Here is a 5286-nt window from a genome sequence, read left to right as displayed (position 1 = left end):
GAAGAGCAGTGGTGATAGTGGACACCCTTGTCTTGTTCCTGATCTCAAAGGAAAGCCTCACATAATTTTAATGGAGGATTTTACAAAGTAGGTGAGAATCATGAGTTAGAAGTTGGTTCCCATTGGGCGATCACGATCTGCCAATCCTAAAACCTCCCATATTCCCAACTAACTTCCTAATAATCTCCCTGTTTGGCCCTTTGTGGTTAATATTTTACCCAGACACATCAGTGGACTCAAACTAGTATGAGAATATGGGACCAAATCAGAAAACAAACAATTCATTATGAATGAATTCCAGAAGACTTCACACCCACATCCTAAAATCTAATTAGATTAATTTCCTAGACCATTCGTGTATTCTTGGTAGCTGGCAATTTTTAAGTGTCAAAATAAAGCCTTATTTCTAATGTGGGTGGTGTTGATGAAACAAGCGTGAGTAATACTTGCAGGAAACACAGCATTAGCTTTAACTAGGAAGTGCTTCGAAGTGGCTCGTTCCACGCTGCACCAAGCCCAACCTAGGATGTGCTGTCCCACGAGCAACAAAATTCGAGTGACTTGGCATCGGGTTACCTAGGGAAGGCAGTAGGTAGTGTACACCAAACTTCAAGATTATATCTAATGCAGAATGTGCAGGGCATGCCCTGCTGGCGCAACGGGTTCAAGCGAAGCACCATGAAGCTACCGGCATGGCTGTGGCAGGAGTTCGATCCCCAGGCAGGGAGTGACCCACAGGGCGCGTCAGACCTCTCCTGTCTCCCCACTGCTCCCCTCGGCAGTGTATTTTAGTAGATCCACCTGGTCTGCTCCCCGCTGTCTCTGGTGAATCCTCTCACACCCACACCTCTGGCTTGTACCCCAGCTCTTGTGTGCATAGATAAATAAAATAAATCTTTTAAGAACCAAAAAAAGTCTGTGCCTATTTGAAAGCAGGGAGTCACATGAGAAATTTCTGTACCTTCTGCTCAGTTTCACGGTGGACACTAAAACTGCTCTAAGAAAGAGCCCATTTTAAAAAAGTGCCTAGAATGAGAAAAGATTGTTTTACAAGCACCAAGGTATAGAAAGGTGTTATAGTTACCTTCTTGTTACTTTTAAAAAAAAAGATTTATTTATTTATGCATACAGAGTGGGGGTACAGGTCAGAGGCATGGGGGGGTGAGAGGATTCACCAGAGACAGAGTGGGGAGCAGAACAGGCCTACTTACAAAGTACACTGCTGAGGGGAGCAGCGGGCAGGTCAGGAGAGGTCTGCTGCGCCCTGTGGGTCACTCCCTGGCTGGGGATCGAACTCATGCTGTGGTGGCTGTGCCAGCTTCTCTTAGTGCTGCACTTTAACTTATTGTGCCACCAGGGAGGGCCCACCTTCTAGCTACTTTTACAAGAAAATGTAAAACCCAAAGGAGAAGGGATTCATCCATTCACTCATAAATGAGCTCGCGCTGAGTCAGGCCTCCCCCGCCCCAGGAGGAGCGAGCAGGTCGCCCTCACTGCTGCCTCTTGGAAGCTCACAGTCGCTGCCGCCACCATCAACATCTGCTGAAAGCACAGCAGACGCCTAGGATAGGCCCAGATCAGTTTCAACAAAGGTGACACATAAGCAACATGGGTGGCTTCTTCCTAGATTAGCCAGTATGTTTAACTCAGGTCTCTCTGGTGACTTTCTCGATTTGGGTACTTTGGGTGACTGACTCCGTTTCGGAGACTCCCCTCAATAATTTGCTGGCTACAGCGTCCAATCACTATGGGGAAAGCTAAACTTTCCGGCAGCTATATTTATGCATCAGGTTAATGGGCAAGGTCATAAATGAGTGAGCTGACACTTCAAGGGCTTGTCACTTCCTTCTAATAAGTAGGTAGGAAAAAAACATTCAAATGGAAACTCTGGCTTTGCCGTTTCTCCATTGACTAGTCACAGCTCCACCTGTTTACCTGATTAAATTCCTTTTTTAAAAAAAAAAAAAGATTTTATTTAATTTTGCATCATAAAACTGGAGTGTCGGGGGGTGGGTGGGTGGTAAGACGAGTCACCAGAGATCGAATGGGGAGAACAGGCAGATCCACTGAAACACACTGCTGAGGGGTCTGCTGCGCCCTGTGGGCCACTCCCTGGTGGGGATTGAACTCAGGCTGTGCTGATGGTAGTTGCTGACATTCAACCCCTAGGCCACCAGGGAGGCCCCCAAATTTTTTTTTGAACCAACTCTTGAGTAAATATGCTTTGCTTCTGCCTACACAGAAACACTTCGGAGTTTTGTGTTGCAGATGAGAGGTAAACCTGCTTCATGCTTTCTCTGAAAGAAGCAGATAAACTTGGATGGATATAATGTGACTTGTAACAGGCACAGTAGCTCTCCAGAAGTTTTCAATTGATGAATAGGCATTTTTATGAAGTTATACCAAAAAAACCATCTATCATAATGTACATATATACTTTGTTATGAGCTTCTGATACAAAAAAGGAAAAGCCCAATTTAAATGCAAACGAATAAATGATTGCAAATTATAGGTTTTGACTCCATGTTACAGTTGATCATTTCCTGACGTTTCACAATTCCTTAAAGTTCCTGGAATGTGCAAGTTTATTCCTAATACAGGAATTTAAAAAGGGGGGTGGGGGGGGAGGGGAGGAGGCAGAGAGAAAGGTTTTACTCCAGCTACCTACCAAGCAGGATGTGGCTTAAAAGAAAGCTTTTAATGCACAGTGCAATTCAACTAAAGTCCTGAGGTGTGTGTAAGACCTGGTGGGGTCTGGGACCGTCTAGAAAAGCCGCAGCCACCTGTCCCACGTGGCTCGCGGCCTCCCAGGCCAGAGCACCACCTCTCTCCGTCCAGAAGTGTCACTCTGCCAAGTCGGCTGAAGGCTCCATCATTATCTCATTGCCCTTGTACACAATCCCAAAGCCGCGGTGGAGGCAACCCCTCAATCAGGGCTCTCACCACCAGAGAACTGGAGGTTTATTTGGTTTCTTTTTCATGGCTCCAATTTTTGTAAAGATTTACTTATTTATGCATACAAGAGCTGGGGTACAAATCTGCAAGGCCCCAGACCAAGCCTCTGCCCACCTACTTGATTCTGTACACTTCCTTTTTTGAAAATGTATTTATTTATGCATACAAGAGCTGGGGTACAGGCCTGAGGCGCTGGGGAGTGACGGTGAGAAGATTCACCAGAGACAGTGGGGAATAGAACAGGCGCATCTACTGGAATCCACTGCTGGGGAGCAGCATGGGGGTGGGGAGTTCGCTGCACCATGCAGGTCCCTCCCTGGCGGGGATGGAACTCAGGCCACAGAGGCTGTGGACAGCTTTAACCCTTGCACCACCCAGGAGGGCCTACAATTTTTTTTAGATCTCAAATACTAGGAAAATAAGGCTGCTGAGAACAGACATTGTTCCTCTTGCTTCTTGGTACTTTGCCCGAAAACTCGGACTTCTGCACTTCTCTTGGAGCAAAAACTATGTTCATTCCTTCCCATTACCTGGAAAGGCTCTGGGGCCAGGGTGCCTGGTTGTTTCCTGACACCCCAGACACCTGCTTGCCCTGTCCTCACTGGCTCTTCCTCAGGTACTTACTGAGTGAGAAAAATCTTTAAGTGGTTTATACACCTTCTCCCTTCAAAGACGTCCCCAATTACTCTTGTTATAGACTATTGCAAGTATTCAGGGAAAGAATAGGAGCGGAGTCCGCCCAGACCCATCACCTGCTTCAACAAGCACCACAGAGAAGCCCTCATTTGCTTTATCAGTATCCCCATTCTCAACCACCCCAAACGGTTTAGAAGCCAATCTAAGACTTGCAGTACCCGTTTGTTTTCAACCATTTCTTCTCCCTGCCTTCCTTCCTGCCCTTCCATGTCCCCAGAGAAGTGTACAGAATAGGGCCCTCCCTGGTGGTACAACAGGTTAAGCCACAGCACTACGAAGCGGTCCACAATCACTGTGGCCTGAGTCTGACCGGAGCCAGGGAGTGACCCACAGGGTGCAGCAGACCCCTCCTGTCTCCCCGCTGCTCCCCTCAGCAGTGTATTTCAGTGGATCTGCCTGTTCTTCTCCCCACTCTGTCTCTGGGAGTCCTCTCACCCCCAGCACCTCTGGCCTGTACCCCAGTTTTGTATGCATAAATAAATAAATCTTGAGGAAAAAAAAGTGAACAGAAACATGCAGGTGAGCAGAGGCTCAGCCTCTTGCAGATTGGTTCTCTCTCTCTTCCCTGCCAAGGCCTCTCTGCACCAGCTCGCCAGACCCTCAGGCAGGCGGGAAGCAGCCCGGCCCGGCCCCTCGGCCCTGACTGGAGCCGTGTGCCGCCGTCTGGCGTGGGTCAGCCCAGCCGTCAGCTCGGACAGAGGAACCCCCCAGACCCTGGAAGGAAGCGGGTCCCCGGTCACGACAAGCGCTGCCCGGGGAGTGGGGGTGTCCGCAACTGAAGACAGGTCCAGACTCCAACTGACACATCTCACGAGCGAGCTGCTTAGCCCAAGGGTGGCAGGAGCGACCACGCAACCTGGCCAGGACACCGCTCTACTGCCAGAACCACGTCGGTGTGTGGCGCTGGGTTTGCACAGATGAATGAATATCGGCAACTTAGGGGGCAGGAGAATAATGAGACTGGAGCTATTTGGTCAGCTCCCTCCTGCCTTCCGGATCACCTTGTACAACATTTGTCAGCACCATAGGAAATGCCCACTGCCGCCCTCTCCTCCCTTAGTCACACTCCATTTCACTCAGGCATACAAAGGGAAAACAAATTGTGTCCCAATTTCTGTTTTCAGATTAAAAGCTACTTTTCTGATTTGGCAGATAAGCTAAAGAGCCAAAGGAAGTGGTAGACGTTGCCTAAATAGATGAATGCAGATGTTTAAACCTGTCTGTTACCTTCTTGTAAGAAAGGAGTATTTGTAAACATGGGCCAAAAATCTGAGTCCCTTTAGACAGATCATGTTTATAAAAAGAATTAGCTGAAGGAAGCTACTGCCTTCAGGATTTTGCTATGGACAACAGGAGCTGCTTCAGAGGAAGAATCGGTTATGTAAAAACAAAGCCAAAAAAAAAAAAAAGAGAGAGAGAGAAAGAGAAGGATGCTCTGTGTCTGTAGCTGCCGAAACCTTGTTTTATTTTGACCTGCGATTTCTTGGCCTCAGCTCAGAGAGCAACCACCGCCCGCACTTTCTCCTCCACACCCTTCCAAATGGAATTCGAGAGCCCGCACTCGCGAGCTGCTCACCGGCGGCCCCTCCGAGAACATCTCAGGGCAATCGCGGACGCCAGGCGCTCCCCCAGGGC

This window comes from Condylura cristata, unplaced genomic scaffold (assembly GCF_000260355.1).
Source record: "Condylura cristata isolate star-nosed mole 26May11 unplaced genomic scaffold, ConCri1.0 scaffold00006, whole genome shotgun sequence".
Taxonomy (NCBI): domain Eukaryota; kingdom Metazoa; phylum Chordata; class Mammalia; order Eulipotyphla; family Talpidae; genus Condylura; species Condylura cristata.
The sequence above is the reverse complement of the archived record's forward strand: the minus strand, read 5'-3'. Positions refer to the sequence as shown.